This window comes from Bos indicus x Bos taurus, chromosome 5 (assembly GCF_003369695.1).
Source record: "Bos indicus x Bos taurus breed Angus x Brahman F1 hybrid chromosome 5, Bos_hybrid_MaternalHap_v2.0, whole genome shotgun sequence".
Classification (NCBI taxonomy): Eukaryota; Metazoa; Chordata; class Mammalia; order Artiodactyla; family Bovidae; genus Bos; species Bos indicus x Bos taurus.
This window is the reverse complement of record NC_040080.1, coordinates 64,223,143-64,245,556: the sequence shown is the minus strand read 5'-3', so window position 1 is coordinate 64,245,556 and position 22,414 is coordinate 64,223,143. Positions and strand designations below refer to the sequence as shown.

General features: G+C 37.7%; 1 protein-coding gene across 17 annotated transcripts in view; it reads left to right on the top strand.

Moving 5' to 3' along the window:
• The window catches only part of R3HDM2 (R3H domain containing 2), a 160,320-nt gene that overhangs the window by 29,847 nt on the left and 108,059 nt on the right, over positions 1-22,414 (top strand). For 11 of the 17 annotated variants that reach the window (XM_027542308.1, XM_027542320.1, XM_027542307.1 and 8 more), the window contains exons 2-3: positions 2,798-2,918; positions 20,011-20,073. The gene's annotated coding sequence lies outside the window, so the exon portion shown is untranslated. Of the gene's footprint in view, positions 1-2,797; positions 2,919-20,005; positions 20,074-22,414 lie in introns of all 17 variants that reach the window. The other 6 variants (XM_027542319.1, XM_027542315.1, XM_027542310.1 and 3 more) reach the window with 2 other exon arrangements.

Here is a 22,414-nt window from a genome sequence, read left to right as displayed (position 1 = left end):
TTCTTTTTTACCTCCATGTTTTTATGTGTAATTCCAAACCTGAAGAAAAATTGAAGGAGTGATATAATGAGCACCCATATGATTTTACCTAATATTTATCGAATATTTTGTCACATTTGTGCTTTCACACCTTCTTTTCCCACTTCCCTCCTTCCCTCTCTTTCGCTCTCTGTCACATTCTACTTCTCACTTCCGCTTCCCTCCCTATACATATACACATTATTATTATTAATTTTTTTTTTACTGTGTATTAGGAAATTTCAGACATCAGGAAACTTCACCCAGAATTGCTTAAGCATATGTCACCTAGGAACAAGGTATTTTCCTATAATACTACAATATTATTATAAAATTCATCATCTTCTTTAAAAGAGTTTACAGTGATATAATAATTATAGTGTATGCTCAGATTTCCTCAATCATATTAATAACTGAGATACTGTTTTATAGCTGTCCTTCCAATCTTGGATTTATTCAAGTATCATGAATTCCACTTATTTTTTATATCTTTTTAGCTTTTTAGTTCAGAGCAGTTCTTTCCATTTTTGTGTTTTGGGTCATTGATACTTTTGAAGAGTTTAGGCCAGTTGTATTGAAGAATGTTTCACAATTTGGATTTGTCATGATTATGCCATGATTTTTTTAAACAGTTTTGACAAGAATACTGTTTAGGTAACGTGTGCTTCTCTGTGCACACAATGTCATTTTGCCGCATTATTGGTGATAAGTTTGATTACTTAGATGAATTGATATAGGCTGCATTTCTTCTTTGTAAAAGTGCCTTTTTCCCTTTGTAATTAAGAAAATATCTGTAGGATGGTGCTGTTAAGATTGTATGATTCTTTTTCTCTACGTTTTACCCAGTAGTGTTAGCATTTGTTGGTGATCCTTGCCTGAATTAATTATTACATTGGTGGTTACAAAATGTTGATTTTGTCATTCCTTCTCCATTTACTAGTTGGTGTTATTCTATAAAGGAGAACTTTATTTCTCCTGTTCTTTGTTTTTGAGGATCACTATAGATTTGGTATTAAAAAAAATTCAAAATGTTGCAGTCATTTATCAATGTATAAAATACTGACAGTATTTAGTATTATACATACAACAATTGTCAGTCTGGTCAATCGGAGCGCCTTCAAACTAATTCCTATGCTTTTTTGACTTGTCCTGGTCAGGTTCTGAGAATTTCTTTACATCCTGCCACAACAAGGTATTTTGGGTTCACTCTGTACTTTACTTGCAAGGAACCCTGATTCCTTTAGTGGGGAATGGTTCCTTTAAAGGGGAACTGCTCATATTTAATTATCTATCCTTTGCCATCTTTATGGGGTCAGTTATTTCCAGTACAAAAAAATGAGTGGATTCCAGACCTAAGACCCTTCTGTGTCTTCCTAGAAGTACTCAGTAATAAAGTGTCTAAATTGAATTATTTCTCAGAATGAAGTAATGTTGATGACTTGCCATGGGAAATAATGGGATGTTGTTTAGAAAATTGGCATTGTATTTTTTTTCCTCTAACTTGGTGGTGACATGTGAAGGTGAAAACAAGTATTTGTATCCTTTTTACTCTTACATAATCCATGCTTTTTTTTCTGTGGTGTAGTGACTTAAGAGTTGTTTCCCTCTTCGTTATTTTCTGCTCTCTGAATTAAAATCTCCTTAGATAGGGAACCTTGTAATCCAGCTCTTTAATACTTTGTATTTTGAACCTGCATGTTGTATTCATCTGCACATACACTTTACACATTGGTTTGTGTACACAATCTGTGAAACTGACATGAAGTTAGGGTGTTTATTGTATTGAACATTTATGCTGGAGCCTGGTTTTATGGCTCTTTATGAGGTCTGATATTTCAGAAAATCCAAAATAGATTTGGCCTTAGAATTGAGGTCTTGTACACCCTAATGACTAATGGCCCAACAACTTGAGAACATCCTGCTATGGGACTCTATGTGAAATGAGACATGTCAGTCCTTTCTACAAAACTTTTTTTCCTTGATTTTTAAAAATTGAAGTATAGTTGATTAACAGTGTTGCGCTAATTTGTGCCTTACAGCAAAGTGTACAAAAAGGTTTTGCGTTGAAGGTGAAACTCCTTAAACCTATCTATATATTCCTTTGAAGTGGAAACAAATAAATAAGCTGTAAGGAAATTGCTGTTAACATTAAATTTTTTTTTTTGGCCACGGCATGTGGGATCTTAGTTCCCTGACCAGGGACTGAATTGGTGTTCCCTGCATTGGCAGCATGGAGTCTTAACCACTGGACTGCCAGGGAAGTCCCATGTTTTGTTGAAATATTTAAAACTCTATCCCTGTGGAAGGAACATGGAATATATTTTTGGAGGAGTGATGTTGGTCACTTCCAGAAGTTATAGGTAATAAATATTTTAATTACATGGCTTATGTATTTGTTCTTTTATATGTGGATGTCTACTCTAAGAGTATTTTAAAAATTAGCTGCCTGGCAACATAAATGTGCAGATATTAAAATGAATTGCATGCCTTCCAACTATTTCTGTTACTTGGCTAAATTTAGAACCCTGTAGAGCTTCTGCAGAATTGAAATCTCAGGGGATTTTAATAGTGAAGACAGATAATATTTGGCTCTTCGAAATAAGGTGGAAAAAAAATAGCTTCAAATTAATTTTTGCACTGTCACCTGGGCTACTTAATTAAGGCACGGAGGCCAGTGAAAAGTCAAAACTGTTCTGAGAATTTTATTTGACTGTTGCTGAAAATTTGTTGGAGTTTAGATTCTGGGTGGTGAAAGGGATAATTTTTTTCCTCCTCCTAGGTGAATTGCTGGAGGCTATCCACTCTCCTTTCTCCAATGTCTCTTCAGATTATGCTTGATAAGTGCAGTTCTTTATACTTCACCAGGATGGATGAGGCAATACATCTGAGTTAGAGATCAGGTGAGCATTATGGTTGGGTACTGGTGGGTGAGTTTTATGACACTAGAATTGCTTTGCATATGTGTGGATTCAGACTAGTCTAGGATATTTTGAGGAGAAACTTATTCAGTGTATATTTAACTGTATGTGAAATAAAAATCTCTTGATGGAGTTGGATAGACATAAAAAATAGCAAATAAAAGGAATGGTAGTTTGAGTAACTAATTTAAATGTAAGTTAAAATAGGGACAGATTTTATATAGAGTGTATATGATGTGTTTACTACCTGACTTGGCAATTGGAAATGTAAGGCTTTGGTGCTACTATGGTAAGAAATTTTGAGGACATTAGAAAAATGCCCCTAAATTATTGTAAACCAAGAAAATTCCCAGAGTGGAATGTAGGTTTTTTTATTTTCTGGCCCTGGATTTATACAAATGGTGAAATGTAAAAAAATTGAAAGACAGATCTGCATCTTATTCTCATCGTAAGCCCATGTGCCCCTTTTTTTTCCCTGCTCTCAATAGACTTACTGTTTAGTAAGACAAATGCCATGAGGAGGTAGTAGGATGGTTTTTCTTTTCTTTTTTTCTTATCTCTTCATAAATACCAAGGATTTCTCTTATGGTTAGGTGAAAAAGTCAGTTATTTTAAAACATTTCTAAAAAGGATAAAGGGGCTATAAATCAACTCTTGACACTTATAAGTACACTAATAGACTTGTTTTCCAGTGCTCTTGGACTCCAGTTAGATGGTGAGTTCTTTTTTCCTGGGCTTTGTGACTATTTCTTTGGGCAAACTTTCTTTATATTATAGCTGAAATTTTTATTAAAGAATTTTAGTGTGTTTAGTCAACCACTTAGATAATAAACTTTCTATTTAAACCTGCTGCTGCTGCTGCTGCTAAGTCGCTTCAGTCGTGCCCGACTCTGTGCGACCCCATAGATGGCAGCCCACCAGGCTCCCCCGTCCCTGGGATTCTCCAGGCAAGAACAGTGGAGTGGGTTGCCATTTCCTTCTCCAGTGCATGAAAGTGAAAAGTGAAAGTGAAGTCGCTCAGTCGTGTCCGACTCTCAGCGACCCCATGGACTGCAGCCCACCAGGCTCCTCCATCCATGGGATTCTCCAGGCAAGAGTACTGGAGTGGGGTGCCATTGCCTTCTCCGTATTTAAACCTAGTAATGTATAATTTTGTTTTTGTGAAAGTTCCCATTTGAATTCTGGGAGGAAAGCTTGTGCTTATTAACTTGCCCTAGCTTTCTGGAGACTCATCATTTTGATGTTATAAAGGGAACCTCAGTTAAATTTGAAAAAGAAAATATTATATGCTTTACTAGAGTAAAATCTTAGTAGTCTTTGGGGTGACAGGGAAGACTGTTGCATTTTTCCCTAGCTCCCAGGGATTTTCAGAGACACCTTGAGTATCAGATAAGGTATTTGGGACCATTAGAAAAGTCTTAGGACCATTTTAAGGCTATGGGATCAAAAAAATTTTTATGTGCATTAAAAGACCTTACTGGCTAGCTGTGGAGATAAACTTGATAATTTATGAACAAAACAACAGTAGATATAGTGGGTTAGATTCTATAGTATAGATGGAATGTTGTAGAATTTAGTTGTATCTAACTGTGCAGTATGCTGCTGCTGCTAAGTCGCTTCAGTCGTGTCCGACTCTGTGTCATCCCATAGACTGCAGCCCACCAGGCTCCTCTGTCCCTGGGATTCTCCACGCAAGAACACTGGAGTGGGTTGCCATTTCCTTCTCCAATGCATGAAAGTGAAAAGTGAAAGTGAAGTCGCTCAGTTGTGTCTGACTCCTAGCGACCCCATAGACTACACAGCCTACCAGGCTCCTCCGTCCAACAAATATAAAAGAAAAAAGATAGAAATCAATGTAGGAAGTATGGATAGAGGTAGGAATTGAACTGGGCTTCAATAAAAGATAAGTATATAAAATTTATTTCATTTCAGTGGCTATATTTCAAATATTTATATTTTTCTGAGAGTTGCTTATTTAAATAACTTTACTATGAAAAATTTCAAACATTTGAAAGCAGTGGAATAGTTAAATGAACTTCCATATGAAGTTGTTAGCTTGTGGCTACTCTTACTTCGTCTATAATCCTATCCCCTTTCCTGACTGTCTTGAAGAGAATCTGGTGTATGATTTCACCCTGAATATTTCAGTATATACCCCTAAATAATGACTTTAAAGACATAATATCAATACCATTTATACTTCTAAAATAATAAATAGTAATTCCTGAATATTAAATATTTGGTGTTCATATTTCCCTGACTGTATCATATTTTCTAAACAGCTTGTATGTTCAGTCAAATAAAGTCTGTATCTTGTAGTTGGTCAATATATGTTTAAAAATCACTTAATCTGAAAAATTCCCCCTCTCCTTTTTTTTTCCCCTAGTGTATTTGTTGAAGAAACTTGGTTATCTGTCCACTAATTTCCCACAAAGTGGATTTGATCAGATTCAGTGTTTTTGGCTAGGATACTTTATAGTGTACTTCCATTAGGAGGAAGTGTGTGATGTCTATGAGTCTAATTTTCATGATGTCAGCAGCCATTGTTGAACCTTGTCTACATCCTTTATTGAATTTCATTAGTGGTTATAAAATGATGATATTCAATTTGTATTATTTTAAAATTTATTTTAGCTTGAATTTTTTTTAGCAGTTTTATTTTTTAGTATTTATTTGTTTTATTTTTGGCTACCCTGGGTCTTCATTGCTGTGTGTGGGCTTTCTCCAGTTAAAGTGAGTGGGAGCTTCTCTTTAGACGTGGCGTGCAGGCTTCTCATTGTGGTGGCTTCTTGTTGCAGAGCACGGGCTCTAGGGTGCTCGGGCTTCAACAGTTGTGATACATGGGCTTAGTTGCTCTGCGGCATGTGAAATCTTCCTGGACCAGGGATCAAACCCATGTCCCCTGCATTGGCAGGCGGATTCTTAACCACTGGACTACTAGGGAAGTCCTGGAATACTTTTATAAAGGGATACTTCCCTCATTATTTACTTGGTTACTTTCAGGTGTATTTTATACAGCAAAGGTGAGACAGTTGCTTTGAATTTTCATTTTAATTAATGAATCTTTATTTTCAAAATAGTTTGTTCACTGCTGCTGCTAGTGACTGTTAAGTTTTTTGAATTGTCATTATGAACTCATCAATTTAAATATATTGATGTGTTTCAGTCTTATTTCTTTTTTGTTATTGATGTCTCATTGATTAACTCATAATGGCAAATGGAAACCTCTTTAAGTTGGCTTCAGTGTCCTTTTTTTAAAAAAAAAAAACCTTTTCCGTTTTGGCTACAGTGCACAGTTTGTGTGATCTTAGTAGACTGAACCTGGGACCTTGGCAGTGAGAGTGGAATCATAATCACTGGACCACCAGGGAATTCCCTCCAGTGTTCTTTTCATGTGATCCTCCTAGTTTCTTTGTTTTCTGGTCTGACCTGATATTCAGAGATCCTCTTTTTCATTTACATTCATGGGCATGTAACAGCCATTGCCCCTTTTTTGGGAAATGGTGTTTAGAAGCCACAGTCTGGGTGCAAGAGGCACTATTACCTCGTGGATTGTTCATTATTTCTTGCTGTTTTTAGTGAAGAAGGCTAGGAAATAAGGTTTTTGTCTTTTTGAAAGCAAGTGTATTACAAGTTTGTTTCAGTATTTCCAATTCAAAGACAGGACTATAGATTTTTAAGTTCAGTATCTTTAATCTTATAGATTTGTATTTTTCAGATTGTGAAAATAATAATGTAATTATCATAAGAAATTTAAATAATTCAAAAAATGTAAAAGGTGAAGACCCTGACCCTTCCCCAGAACCGTTAGTTAACTACTTAACACAATTAATTTAAAGCCTTCATAGTGGATATTTTTTTCTTGTTTTTAAATTGAAGTATAGTTGATCTATATTATTAGTTTCAGGTGTACAGCATAGTGAGCCAGTATTTTTACAGATTATACTCAGTTAAAAGTTATTATAAGATAGTGCCTCTAATTTCCTGTGCTATATAATATATCCTTGTTGGTTATCTATTTTATATGTAGTAGTTTGTATCTCTTAACTCCATACCCTTAATTTGCTCCACACCCCTTTCCTCTCACCTCTGGTAACCACTAGTTTGTTGTTGTTTCACTGGAGAAGGAAATGGCACCCCACTCCAGTGTTCTTGCCTGGAGAATCCCAGGGACGGCGGAGCCTGGTGGGCTGCCGTCTCTGGGGTCTCACAGAGTCGGACACGACTGAAGCGACTTAGCAGTTTGTTGTTTTATATCTGTGAGTCTGTTGCTTTTTTGTGTGTATTTTCATTTGTATTATTCTAATTTTTCTTTATTTTTCCTTTAAAATTTTTACTTATTTACTTTTAATCAAAGTGTGGTTGATTTACTCTGTTGTTATTAGTTTCTGGTGTGCAACAAACTAATTCAGTTATACATGTAAATATATTCTTTTTCATACTCTTTTTCATTATGGTTTTTTATAAGATACTGAATGTAATTACCTGTGCTATACAGTAGGATCTCATTGTTTATCCATTCTATATATAATAATTTGCATTTGCTAGTCCCAACTTCCCAATCCAACCCTCCCTTGCCCCCTATTGTATTATGTTTTAGATTCTGCGTATAAGTGATACACAGTATTTATCTTTCTCTGTTTGACCTATTTCACTAAGCATAAAATTTTCTGGGTCCATCCATATTGCTGCAGATGGCTGGATTTCATTCCTTTTTATGGCTGAGGAATATGTTTTGTGTATTGTGTGTGTGTGTGTTTGTGTGTATCTCAGTCTCACATTTTCTTTATCCATTCATAGGTTGATGAGCATGTTGTAGTGGTGGTTTAGTCGCTAACTCATGTCCCACTCTGCAGCCCCGTGGACTGTAACCCACCAGGGTTCTCTGTCCATGGGGATTCTCCAGGCAAGAATACTGGATGGATTGCCATTTCCTTCTCCAGGGGGTCTTCCCAACCCAGGGATTGAACCTGGGTCTCCTGCATTAGAGGCAGATTCTTTACCATCTCAGCTTTGAGAGAAGCCACGAGCATCTTGGTTGCTTCCTTATCTTGGCCATTGTAAATAGTGCTTCATGGATATTGGGGTGCATGTATCTTTTTGAATTAGTATTTTCATTTTCTTCAGATATATGCCCTGGAATGGAATTGCTGGATCCTCTGGTATTTCTATTTTTAGTTTTTTTGAGGAAACGTCATACTGTTTTCCATAGTGACTCTTCCAAATTATATTTCCACTAATAGTGTACCAAGGGTTCCCTTTTCTCTGCATTCTTTCCAGTGTGAAGTAAGTCAGAAAGAGAAAGAAAAATACCATATGATACCACTTACATGTTCATAGCAGCACTATTCACAATAGCCAAAACAATGAATACAACCTAAATGTCCATCAACAGAGGAATGGATAAGGAAGATGTGGTACATATATACAGTGGAATACTATTCAACCATAAAAAGAACAAAATAACACCATTTACAGCAACATGGATGCAACTAGAGATTATCATACTAATTGAAGAAAGTCAGAAAGAGAAATACCTTATTATATCACTTATATGCAGAATCTAAAATATGGCACAAACGAACCTGTTTACAAAACAGAAACAGACTTGTTGACATAGAGAACAGACTGGTTGCTAAGAGCCAGGGAGAAGGATAGATTGGGAGTTTGAAATTAGCAGATGCAAACTATTCAGTTCAGTTCAGTCACTCAATTGTGTCCGATGCTTTGCGACCCCATGAATTGCAGCACGCCAGGCCTCCCTGTCCATCACCAACTCCCAGAGTTCACTCAAACTCACGTCCATCGAGTCAGTGATGCCATCCAGCCATCTCATCCTCTGTCGTCCCCTTCTCCTCCTTCCCCCAATCCCTCCCAGCATCAGAGTCTTTTCCAATGAGTCAACTCTTCGCATGAGGTGGCCAAAGTACTGGAGTTTCAGCTTTAGCATCATTCCTTCCAGTGAACACCCAGGACTGATCTCCTTTGGAATGGACTGGTTGGATCTTCTTGCAGTCCAAGCTACTCGCAAGAGTCTTCTCCAACATCACAGTTCAAAAGCATCAATTCTTCGGCGCTCAGCTTTTTCACAGTCCAACTCTCACATCCATACATGACCACAGGAAAAACCATAGCCTTGACTAGACGGACCTTTGTTGGCAAAGTAATGTCTCTGCTTTTCAATATGCTATCTGCTGCTGCTGCTGCTAAGTCGCTTCAGTCGTGTCCGACTCTGTGCAACCCCATAGACGGTAGCCCACCAGGCTTCCCTGTCCCTGGGATTCTCCAAGCAAGAACACTGGAGTGGGTTGCCATTTCCTTCTCCAGAATATGCTATCTAGGTTGGTCATAACTTTCCTTCCAAGGAGTAAGCGTCTTTTAATTTCATGGCTGCAATCGCCATCTGCAGTGATTTTGGAACCAAAAAAATAAAGTCTGACACTGTTTCCACTGTTTCCCCATCTATTTGCCATGAAGTGATGGGACCAGATGCCCATGATCTTAGTTTTCTGAATGTTGAGCTTTAAGCCAACTTTTTCACTCTCCTCTTTCACTTTCATTCATTTTTAGGTTGGTGCAAATGTAATTGCCGTGCTGGACCATGAATTTTAAATACATATAACTAGGCTCAAAGAGTCAGACACAACTGAAGCAACTTAGCACACACACAAGTACATCTTTACTAATCAAGATAGGAACCATTAAAATCAACATACTTTTTTATTTTATTTTTCAATCAACACATTTTTGCCAGTGAAAATGTTTGTTTATTCCTGTAGTGTGAATATCTGTGCTTCAGGATTCGTCGAACTCTTGGAAAGCATTTTCTGCCTCCTGCTGGTTGTGGAAGCATTTCCCCTGCAGAAAGCTGTTAAGATGCTTGAAGAAGTGGTGGTTGGTCAGGTGAACGTGGCAGATGAGGCAAAACTTCGTAGCCAATTTATTCAACTTCTGAAGCGTTGGTTGTCCTGGAGAAGAACTGGGTCCTTTCTGTTGACTGATAGCAGCTGCAGGCATTGTAGTTTTCAGTGCATCTTACTGATTTGCTGAGCATACTTATCAGATGTAACAATTTCGCTGGGATTCAGAAAGCTGTAGTGAATTAGATTGGCAGCAGACCACCAAACAGTGACCATGACCTTTTTTTTTGGTTCAGGTTTGGCTTTGGGAATGCTTTGGAGCTTCTTGGTCCATTCACTGAGCTGGTTGTTGATGATTGTCATATAAAATCCACTTTTCATTGCACGTCATGATCCAATCAAGAAATGGTTCATTGTTGCCTAGAATAAGAGAAGGTGACAATTCAAAAGGACAATTTTTTTGATTTTTGATCAGTTCATGAGGTACCCACTTATTAAGCTTTTTACCTTTCCAGTTTGCTTCAAATTCCATATGGTTGATGGTGACTTCTTTAGCAACTTCTCATATAATTTTAAGAGGATCAGCTTTGATGATGGTGCTCAGTTGTCATTACCTTCCGATGACCGACCACTATGCTCCTCATCTTCAAGGCTCTTGTCTCCTTTGTAAAACTTCTTGAGTCACCACTGCACTATATGTTCATTAGCAGTTCCTGAGCCAAATGCGTTTTTGATGTTGTGGTTGTCTCCTCTGCTTTTTACAACCCATTTTTGAACTTGAATAAGAAAATCACTTGAATTTTCTTTTTGTCTAACATCATTTCCATAATCTAAAGTGTATATAAAACAAACAACAAGTAATGTCATCAGCAAAAAAAAAACATAGAACAAGAAATACACATTAAAATGATGTATAACATAACCATATTTATTTAAGAATGTATTCCAGTATCATGACAAATTTCAACAGTGCAAAGCTGCAATTACTTTTGCACCAGCCTAATGTGTGTGTGTGCGTGTGTGTGTGTGTGTGTGTGTGTGTGTGTGTGATGGATAAACAACAAGGTCCTACTGTAGAGCACAGGGAACTATATTCAATATCCTGTGATAAACCATAAGGGAAAAGACTATGAAAAAATATATAGTATGTGTATAACTGAACCACTTTGCTATACAGTAGAAATGAACATGACATTGTAAATCAACTATACTTTAAAAAAATAAAAAATTTTAAAAAGACATTAGGGATTAACATTTTCTGAGGCTGGAAAAAGAAAGATAAGAAGTTATTCCTAATGTGAAAAATTACATATTTTTAGATTTGCTCTTTGAATTGGTGTCACATTTATATGGTATAAGGTTCTACTGACAGAAAAAAGTAGAGTGAAATTTTCTTCTTTTTCCTACCATATAAACCAGTCATTTCCTCTTTCCAGGGGCAACTAGGGTTACCAGTTTTTGTGTATCCTGTGCACTTACAAGCATGAAATATACACATACATGAAAATGTGTCTATGTTCTTTTCTTCCTTTTTTAAAAAATGATTGTCTTGTACTTTTCTTACACATACATCAAGTTGTATGTGTTGTTGTGATTCAGACTTAGAACATAACATCAAAAATTTCCTTATTCTTGTTTGCATCTGTACAGTATTATGGGCTGTGTATGAAGTTTCTATCATTTACAATATTTATGGTTATTATTGTGCTATGTTATCAGTAAGGTTTTTAAGGCAAATCTCTACAATTTAAGATACTTTTAGGGGAAGAGTTGAGCACAGGGGCAAATCAGGAGTAGTTATGTGTGTTTCTTATTTAAGTAAGTTACATACATTTTTGCAAGCATTTTCCCTACTCTTTTCATAGTGACTTGTAACTCTTCAAAAAAAAAAGCATTTTGACTTTTTTCTCAGTTATAAACAGTGCTGCATGAATAACTTTGTACATATGTTATTTTGCATATTTGTAATAATTATTAAGATAATTTTCTAAAGGTATATACTTTGCAGTTTTTATAAACATTGTAAAATTGACTTCTAAATATATATGAAGTTTACATTTCTACCAGTAGTTGATTCGAGATTTGAGAGATAGGATTTAGTCATGGTGGATACATATAAAATAACCACTTTGAAATGTTTCCACACATGTATATTTGGTGTGCATTCAGCTTAGCCTAGTTCATTCAACACAGTTAACTGAGTGCCTCTGAACCAACGTAGTCTTTGCTCTCATAAGCAACTATAGCTGATTAAGCTATCAGGGAAGGCTTTCTGCAAGAGCAGAGCCTTGAAGGACAAGTGGGGCAGGGGAAATTCTAGATTAGCAGTTCTCAAATCTTAGTCTGACTTTTTAACTCTTTAAAAAATTATTACAGACTCCAAAGAACTTTTATTTATGTGGGTTATATTTGCCAATATTTACTATTTAGAAATTAAAACTCAGGAAACATTTAAATATTTATTAATTCATTAAAAATAGTAAATTCCTTACATATTACTGTATGACACACTTTAATTTTTTATATATAATTTTTAATTAAAGATTGCACTTCACTTGCAGTTACTAAAATATTGGCTATATTCCCTGCATTGTACAATACATCCTTATAGCCTATTTTATAACCAAAGAAATGCAAAAAAGCAAAATGGCTGTCTAAGAAGGCCTTACAAATAGCTGTGAAAAGAAGGGAAGCGAAAAGCAAAGGAGAAAAGGAAAGATATAAACATCTAAATGCAGAGTTCCAAAGAAGAGCAAGAAGAGATAAGAAAGCCTTCCTCAGCGATCAATGCAAAGAAATAGAGGAAAACAATAGAGTGGGAAAGACTAGAGATCGCGTCAAGAAAATTAGAGATACCAAGGGAACATTTCATGCAAAGATGGGCACAATAAAGGACAGAAATGGTATGGACCTAACAGAAGCAGAAGATATTAAGAAGAGGTGGCAAGAATACACAGAAGAACTGTACAAAAAAGATCTTCATGACCCTGATAATCATGATGATGTGATCACTCATCTAGAGCTAGACATCCTGGAATGTGAAGTCAAGTGGGCCTAGCATCACTACGAACAAAGCTAGTGGAGGTGATGGAATTCCAGTTGAGCTATTTCAAATCCTAAAAGATGCTGCTGTTAAAGTGCTGCACTCAGTATGCCAGCAAATTTGGAAAACTCAGCAGTGGCCACAGGACTGGAAGAGGTCAGTTTTCATTCCATTGCCAAAGACAATGCCAAAAAATGCTCAAACTACCACACAATTGCACTCATCTCACATGCTAATAAAGTAATGCTTAAAATTCTCCAAGCCAGACTTCAGCAATACGTGAACGGTGAACTTCCAGCTGTTCAAGCTGGTTTTAGAAAAGGCAAAGGAACCAGAGATCAAATCACAAACATCCGCTGGATCATTTCTGGCTTTATTGACTATGCCAAAGCCTTTGACTGTGTGGATCACAATAAACCGTGGAAAATTCTGAAAGAGTTAGGAATACCAACCACCTGACCTGCCTCTTGAGAAACCTGTATGCAGGTCAGGAAGCAACAGTTAGAACTGGACATGGAACAACAGACTGGTTCCTAATAAGGAATACGTCAAGGCTGTCATGAGAAACGCTGGGCTGGATGAAGCACAAGCTGGAATCAAGATTGCTGGGAGAAATATCAATAACCTCAGATATGCAGATGACACCACCCTTATGCCAGAAAGTGAAGAAGAACTAAAGAGCCTCTTGATGAAAGTGAAAGAGGAGAGTGAAAAAGTTGGCTTAAAGCTCAACGTTCAGAAAACTAAGATCATGGCATCTGGTCCCATCACTTCATGGCACATAGATGGAGAAACAGTGGAAACAGTGGCTGACTTTATTTTTCTGGGCTCCAAAATCACTGCAGATGGTGACTGCAGCCATGAAATTAAAAGATGCTTACTCCTTGGAAGGAAAGTTATGACCAACCTAGACAGCGTATTAAAAAGCAGAGACATTGCCAACAAAGGTCCATCTAGTCAAAGCTATGGTTTTTCCAGTGGTCATGTATGCATGTGAGAGTTGGACTGTAAAGAAAGTTGAGCGCTGAAGAATGGATGCTTTTGAACTGTAGTGTTGGAGAAGACTCTTGGGAGTCCCTTGGACTGCAAGGAGATCCAACCAGTCCATTCTAAAGGAGATCAGTCCTGGGTGTTCATTGGAAGGACTGATGTTGAAGCTGAAACTCAATACTTTGGCCACATGATGCGAAGAGCTGACTCATTTGAAAAGACTCTGATGCTGGGAAAGAGTGAGGACAGGAGGAGAAGGGGACGACAGGATGAGATGGCTGGATGGCATCACTGACTCCATGGACGTGAGTCTGAGTGAACTCTGGGAGTTGGTGATGGACAGGGAGGCCTGGCGTGCTGCGGTTCACGGGTTCGCAGAGTCAGACACGATTGAGGGACTGAACTGAGTTTCTGTCTCCCACTCTCCCACCCCTGTGTTGCCTGCTCGTGCCCACCCCCCACCCCTCCCCCTAGTAACCACTGATTTGTTCTCTGTATCTGTAAGTCTGCTTTTTTATGTTCATTAGTTTGTTGTATTTTTTAGATTTGACATATAAGTAACATCACATAGTATTTGCCTTTCTCTCTTTGTCTTATTTCATTTAGCATAATGCCCTTCAAGTCCACCCATGTTGCTGCAAATGGCAAAATTTTGTTCTTTTTTATGGCTGAGTAATATTCCTGTGTGTGTGTGTGCACACGTGCCTACATGTATGTGTGTATATACACACACAGTAGAATTGCTGGGTCATATGGTAATGGCACCCCACTCCAGTACTCTTGCCTGGAAAATCCCATGGATGGAGGACCCTGGTGGGCCGCAGTCCATGGGGTCGCTAAGAGTCGGGAACGACAGAGCGACATCACTTTCACTTTTCACTTTCATGCTTTGGAGAGCAAAATGGTAACCGACTCCATTGTTCTTGCCTGGAGAATCCCAGGGACGGGGGAGCCTGGTGGACTGCCATCTATGGGGATGCACAGAGTCGGACACGACTGAAGCGACTTAGCAGCAGCAGTAGCATGGTAGTTCTGTTTTTAGCTTTTTGAGGAGCCTCCATACTGTTTTCCACAGTGGCTGCTCCAGTTTACGTTCCTGCCAACGATGTACAAGGATTCCCTTTCCTCCTCATCCTTGCCGACATTTGTCATTAATGTTCTTTTTTCTTACAGCCATCCTGTGAGGTGGTATCTCATTGTGGTTTTGATTTCCATTTCCAGTGATGTTGAGCATCTTCTCCTGTGCCTGTTGACCATTTCTATTTCTTCTTTGGAAAATCACCTATTCACTTCTTCTGCCCATTTTTTTTATAATATACTTTTTAATGAAAACACTAATTTTTAAAAAAAATTTATTTTATTGAGGTATAGTTGATTTACAATGTTGCATTAATTTCTGCTGTACAGCAAAGTGATTCATTATACAGAAACACACAAATATATATATATATATATATATACACACTTATTCATATTCTTTTCCATTATGATTTATTACTAGATGCTGAATATAATTTCCATCATCCTGTATATAATAGTTTGTATCTACTAATCCCAAACTCCCAATCTATCCCTCCCCCACCCCCTGACATTGACAACCATAAGTCTGTTCTCTGTGAGTCTATTTCTGTTTTGTAGATAAATTCATTGTGTCTTTTTGTTGTTGTTATTTTAATTTTTGGCTACGCTGTGCTGCATGTGGGATCTTCCCTGATTAGGGGTCAAACCCATACCTCCTGCATTGGAGGTGCAGAATCTTTTTTTTTGGAGGTGCAGAATCTTAATCAAGGACTATGAGGGAAGTCCCCATTGTGCCATATTTTAGATTCCTCATACAAGTGATATCATATGGTATTTGTCTTTCCAGCTTACTTCACGTAGTGTGATAATTTCTAGGTCCATGTTGCCTCAAATGGTATTATTTCATTCTTTTTTATGGCTGAATAGTATTTCATTGTGTGTGTGTGTGTGTGTATGTATATATACCACATCTTATTTATCCATTCATGTGTCGATGGACATTTAGGTTGTATCTGTGTCTTAGCTTTTGTAAATAGTGCTACTCTGAACAAAAGGGTGTATGTGTCTCTTTGGATTACAGTTTTTTCCAGGTGTATAGCCAGGAGTAGGATTGCTGGATCATTTGGTAATTCTACTTTTAGTTTTCTGAGGGACGTCCATACTCTTTTCTGTGGTGACTGTACCAATTTTCATTCCTACCAACAGTGTAGGAGGGTTCCCTTTTCTCTACACCCTATTCAGCATTTGTTACTTGTGTGTGTATATATATATATTTAGGTGCAGGGTCATAGTTATTGCACACAGGATCTTCACTCTGTTGCAGCATACCAGATCTTTAGTTGTGGCATGTGGAATCTAGTTCCCTGACCAGGACTGAACCCAGATTCCCTGCATTGGGAGTGCAGAGTCTTAGCCACTGGACTACCAGAGAAGTCCCTGAGCTCCACTTCCTGATGGGAATTGCTGCAAATAATCTATGGCCATGTTTAACGTATAACACTGGGCATTCCTTTTCCTTGTTCCTCTTCTTTTGTCTTCTTGCTCTTTCTCCCTCCTTTTCTCACCTCCCTTCCTTCCTTCAAGTTAAGTGGATAGTTGGTGGATTTTTAAAAATTACCTTGCCTTGCCTTGTCTTTTTCTTGAAGTTCATGTTAGAACAAAGCTTACTTGGTTAAAGGATTTCTTCTGTGATTTCTTGGTGTGGGGAAGGACCAGATATTTTTAGGTCTTGACTTTGTAACTTCTTTTCAAATTACCTTAGTAGTACCAAATATCTCTTAATACAGGAGAGATTAGTTTTTTCTTCAGGTGATTTTGATCTTAAAAAAAAATCCTTTTATTTGTAATTGCTAAGGTTTAACATTCTAGTCCTTTTATGATCTCTGTTCCCAGCCATTCAGTCATTCAGAAGTTACTTGTTAGTCATCCAGAGTTCCTGAAGTGGGTCTGAAATGGCAACTTTTTTCCATGGTGCTCATTGAAGTCAGGAAAGGAAAGGTTCCCTATCAGGAGAAGGTATCTGGATTGCAGTTGTCTTGAGTGGACAGTGTTTTTCACATGTGAAATCAGTAAGAATTTTGGGTAAGGTGCAGATGTCAGTGACCTGTCAGCCCATCAGGATAAATCAGCTCAAGTCCTAAATGAGGTGACAATGTCAGCACAATGAGCCCCTTGCCCTGAGTTTATTGGGCCTCTCGTTAAGGTAGCTGTCATAGCCCTTATTTTAAAGAAAAGTCTGAGTATTTGTTCAAGATTCAGCTGACTTTAAACATTATTTATTTTGGAGGGGGAAGGTCACTTTCAGTATAGATGCACCATTGGAAGTGACGTGTGGCTGTTCTTCAGATTATAGCCATTTTCATGTGCCCAAGTGTTACAGTTGTTCGCATCTTTTAAACTTGTCTCTAGGTGACTAGAGGCAACAGGTGACTGTTTCTCTGAGTAAGTTTAATTAATTGTCTTGGGTCCCAGACAAGTAGATTTGTTAACTGTAGTTTCTGATTTATCTGTTGCCCAAACTAGTGATAATTTGATAGGAATAGGAACTCAGAGGTGGCATTTTATTGTAAAAGATGGATGTTGGTTGCTAAATGCAGCTGATTGGAAGGCTGGGACAAAGTATCTGTTATTCTGGTGACAGGGTCATTATTTAGGCTTTCTAGAATGTGCCACTAGTCTGATGACTAAACTAAATCTCCCTACTCCTGTGAGGAGTGCTTCACAGAACTCTTATCAATTATGATACTCTTAAAGGATTTGCAACTTGGTTCAGATTAACCTGGTTGTTCTGCTTTTCCTCAGTGCAATACTAGTGGCCAGATTTTTGGTACTTGCTACTGCCTGAGAACTTTGGATCTGAACCCCACAGACCTAGAGGACTGTGTTGCCAGATAAGATTGCATCTATTTTTTGAGTGCAAATTTTACTTTCAGAGGTACGTTCTCTCTTCCAGAAAGGAAGAGAGCTTTTTGAGAATACAGGACAGATTGTTAGAATGAAGAGAACATAGGGTTTTGAAGCCTGGCTGGTTTTTTGGCTGTAGAAATAAGTTTTAAAAAACTGAACACCTCAGAGATAGTACTTGGCTTTGTAAGTGAATCAAACTATTAGAAAACTGTTACAGTGTTTATTGTGTGTCAGACACTATTTGGCATTGGCGGTACAGATGTGAAAAAGACACATGAGATTTCTGCCCTCAGAGAGTTTACATTTTCTTGAGAACTTTGACAAAGAAGAAAATAAAGAAATAAGATAATTAGAGAGTATAGTGCTATGAAGAAAATTGATATGGTGATGTGATTGAGAGTAAGAGGATACTTTAAATTGTGTGGTCAGATCTCTTCATAGTGACATATGAACTATTATTTGAAGTGGGGTTAGAACCAGCATTTCCTGACGGAAGGTTACTGTTCTGGGCAGGAGGAACAACAAATACAAAGGACTTATGGGGAGTATGTGGTTTGGTATGTTCAAGAATAGGCAGGGCCAGGTTTTACAAGCCTCTGTAGACCTTGCTTTGGATGATGGAAAGCCATTAATGGAAGGAAACTGGTTGAACAAGGAAGCTAAGTGATCTGATACACATGTTAAAAAGATCACTCATAACACATTGTAGATCAACTATACTTCAATTAAAAAAAAAAAAGATCACTCTTGATTCTCTGGGAAGAACAGATAACAGAGTGCCCAGTGCAGAAGTAGAAAGATCAGTTGAGAGGCTCTTAGTGTAGTGTTAGTCGCTCAGTTGTGTCCTGCTCTTGGTGAGCCCATGGACTGTAGCCCACCAGGCTCCTCTGTCCATAGAATTCTCCAGGTAAGAATACTGGAGTGGGTAATCATTCCCTTCTCCAAGGGATCTTCTAGACCCAGGGATCAAACCCTGGTCTCCTGTATTCCAGGCAGATTCTATTGCATTTTATTAAAAAATTGCAATTATAAGGAATTCAACTTCTTTCAGAAAGTATTTCATTTTTAATTTTGATAGATTACAGTTTGGGCAAGAAAACCATCATAGCAATAAGTACTAGTGTGGGCTTTGAATTATGTTGCTCTTGATTCTCTGAGTCAGAGTTGGAAAGTGACTTTTTGGTGTGGCAAGGCTTCAATTTGAATCTCCTTTGCTCACTGAAGAATAAGACACATCTGGGCGTGTCTTGAGGGCCTTTAGGGAAAGGCAACCAGTAATTTCTTTGCATGAGGAAGAACAAGACATTTCGTGGGGAAAAAATTCACTGTGCAGATAGTGTTTCAGGACCAAGATTGGCGATGGAAAGGGGAAGGGCAGTATCCTCCGGTCACGCCTCCCAATCCTAACCAAACCACCACACATCGAATGCCAAAAGTCTGAGGGGAAGGGACTGTACGGAAACTGGAAGAGCTTTTTCATGGAAATCTGTGTAAGATACGGGGAAAGTGGACTTAGCGATGTGATATTCATAAAATAGAGTTATAAAACAAAATGATGAATTGGAGATACTCCTCACTGTATAGAACTTAGTAGTGCTTAGGTTTTTTTGTTTGTTTGTTTTTGTTTTTTAGGGCTTAGGTTTTGGAGACAGGCTGGCTTGAGCATATTAAGGGTTCTGATGGTGGCACTCAGCACCCTGGGTTCCTAAAGTGGATTCAGCAGCAACCAGCCCTCAGAGTCCTATAATAACAATAATAATAAATATTGCAGTTGGAGTGAGGAGATGCTAAATTCTGTGTTTGTGATATTATTTCTACTCAGAGAAGAAAATTTTTTCTCTGGCCACTCTACTTTTGCTTCGCATGTACCAAGACAGATGCTGTTCTGCTAGGTCAGTTTCTAGATTTGTCTTCTGTAGAAGGATAATGGGTAAAAAAACAGCTGAAGAAGTTCAAGGAATAAGACTGGATGAAAGTGGACTTTATTAGAAAGTGGACTGAGAACTGCTTATAAGTAGAAGGGATCAGCAGCAGGGGAGGAACCAAATGACTAGTGTTTTATTGTGAATTAAAATCGGGGTAGATACCGAGGTTCAGGGCAAAGTGAGGGTTATAAGAAATATTGTGAGCAAAAAGAATTGAGAAAGAAAATATTAAGAAGCTGCTATGGATTTTTAAATCTCTTTATTTTCTTTGAGAGTCTCAGATTGAAATATTGTTTTAACTTATCTTTTTTTTTTTTTTTTGAGGTTAGACTTGTTACTTATATGTGACACCATTCCAGCACTGAACTCATGGAGGCTGAACATTTATTCAGGTAATAATAGTTAACATTTATGAAACACTTTTTATGTGCCAGGCAACAAAGTAAGTGCTTACCCATGCTCTCATTTAATCCTCACACAACCTAGAAGTGTTATTGTACCCATATAATGGGTGAAGAAATTGAGACTCAGTATATCAAGATTGAATTCATCTGAATTTTATTTTTTAATTAAAAAATGCAAAAAGGCTACTGCAATAGTTAAAGTGAGACATGTAGTAGCTTGGATTAGATGATGTTGTTATTCATTATCTGACGTAAATATGAATATAAAATGGTTTTGATGGACTGTAGTTCACCCTCATCTCCATAACTTTTCCCCATTGCTCAATACATCATACTTTCTGTTTGTCTTTAAAACAGTGAAAATATCTTTTGGTAAAGAAAAATTCAGTTTAGGATTTTTAACCTTAAAGCTCTTAAACTTTTTTTTTTAAGTTGGTAAAAAGTTTATATTTTTTGAGTAAATGTCTACAAAAGGTAAAAATCTATAATTGGGGAATTCTTAAGAGGAGATAATACAGATTCTAATCTTTTTTTATTGATTTTATCACACTTGGGGTACTATTCACAGATGTTTTCAAGTTTAAGGAACCTTATTAGGTTTTCTTGTAGGAGCTTTTTTTGGTGTATCTAAATGCTTATTTACAGATCACATTAATTGTGTACTTGCCAGAACTGACAGAGTTTCTAGCAGTACCAACTGAAGATCTGTCAAAATTAAAGATGGAACATGTCTGAAATTATAATATAGGTTAATGGAAGTGTTTTTACGTTTACAAAAATTCAAATGTATATGCTACTTTGAGTGGTTCTCTCTGTTTAATTTTGCCAAGAGTTGCCTGTACACTCAGCAAGGGAAAGTAAAACCGCTTTATTAATGCCTTATCAATTATTTCAGTGCTATTCCACTACAATACTGTTTTGATTACTATAGCTTTGTGTAGTTAGTTGAACTTCGGAAATTGAGTCCTCCAATTTTTTTCTTTTTTTAAGAGTATGTTGTTTGTTCTAGGTTCCTTGCATTTCCATATGAATTTTAGGATCAGTTTGTCAGTTTATGAATAAAAAAGCCAGCTAGGATTTTGATAGGGATGCTTTGAATCTATAGATCAATTTTGGGAGTGTTACCATCTTGACAGTAACATACATTCCTTGGTATGTAAAACATACATGCATGCTTGCACAATGCTTCAGTTGTGTCCGACTCTGTGCAACCCCATGGACAGCAGCGCACTAGGCTCCTCTGTCCACAGGATTCTCCAGGCAAGAACACCGGAGTGGGTTGCCATTTCCTTCTCCAAAATATATATATCATCAGGGTAAGTCGCTTCAGTCATGTCCGACTCTTTGCAACCCCATGGACTGCAGCATGCCAGGATCCCCTGTCCTTCACTAGCTCCAGAATTTGCCCAGATTCATGTCCAGTGAGTCAGTGATGCTATCTGACCATTTAATCTTCTGCTGTCCCCTTCTTTTGCCTTCTATCTTTCCCAGCATTAGGGTCTTATCCAATGAGTTGGCTCTTTGCATCAAGTGGCCAAAGTATTGGAGCTTCAGCTTTAGCATCAGTCCTTCTAGTGAATATTCAGAGTTGATTAAGTTTATATCTAAGTATTGTTTTTAAATTTTTTTTATTTTTGGCTCTGCTGGGCCTTTGTTGCTGCATGGGCTTTTCTCTAGCTGCTATGCTTGGGTTTCTCATTGCCGTGGCTTCCTTTGTGGAGCGTGGGCTCTCTAGGGCAAGTGGGCTTCAGTAGTTTTCAGTTCCTGGGCTCTAGAGCACAGCCTCAGTAGTTGTGATGCACAGCCTTAGTTGCTCCATGGCATATGGCATCTTCCTGGAACAGGGGTCAAACTTGTGTCTCCTGCATTGGCAGACGGATCCTTTACCGCTGAGCCACCATTTTTTTTTTTTAATTTCAACTTTATTTGGCCAATGTGTCCAATTCCAATATTGTGGTAGAAATGCCTGAAGAACTGTCACCATGTGATTCAGCCCAAGCATCCTTTGCTGTCTCCCAGCCTGGAAACGAAGGGTCCTGGTTCTGCCTGGCACAGGCCTCAGGCCACCCTGGACATCACGGAGCAATAAGGACCCTGGCTTGGGGAAGGAGGGGGCTGCTGGGCTTATCCTGGCTTATCTTATTTTTCTTACTACTGTAAATAATTTTTTCCCTTAACTTCACTTGTGTGTTGTTCATTGCTTGTGTATAAAATGCAATCAATTTTTTTATATTGACCTTGTATCTTGGAACCTTGCTAAACTTGTTTACTAGTTTTTAGTGGATTCCTTAGGATTGTCCAGATACAAGACCATGTTATCTGCGAGATA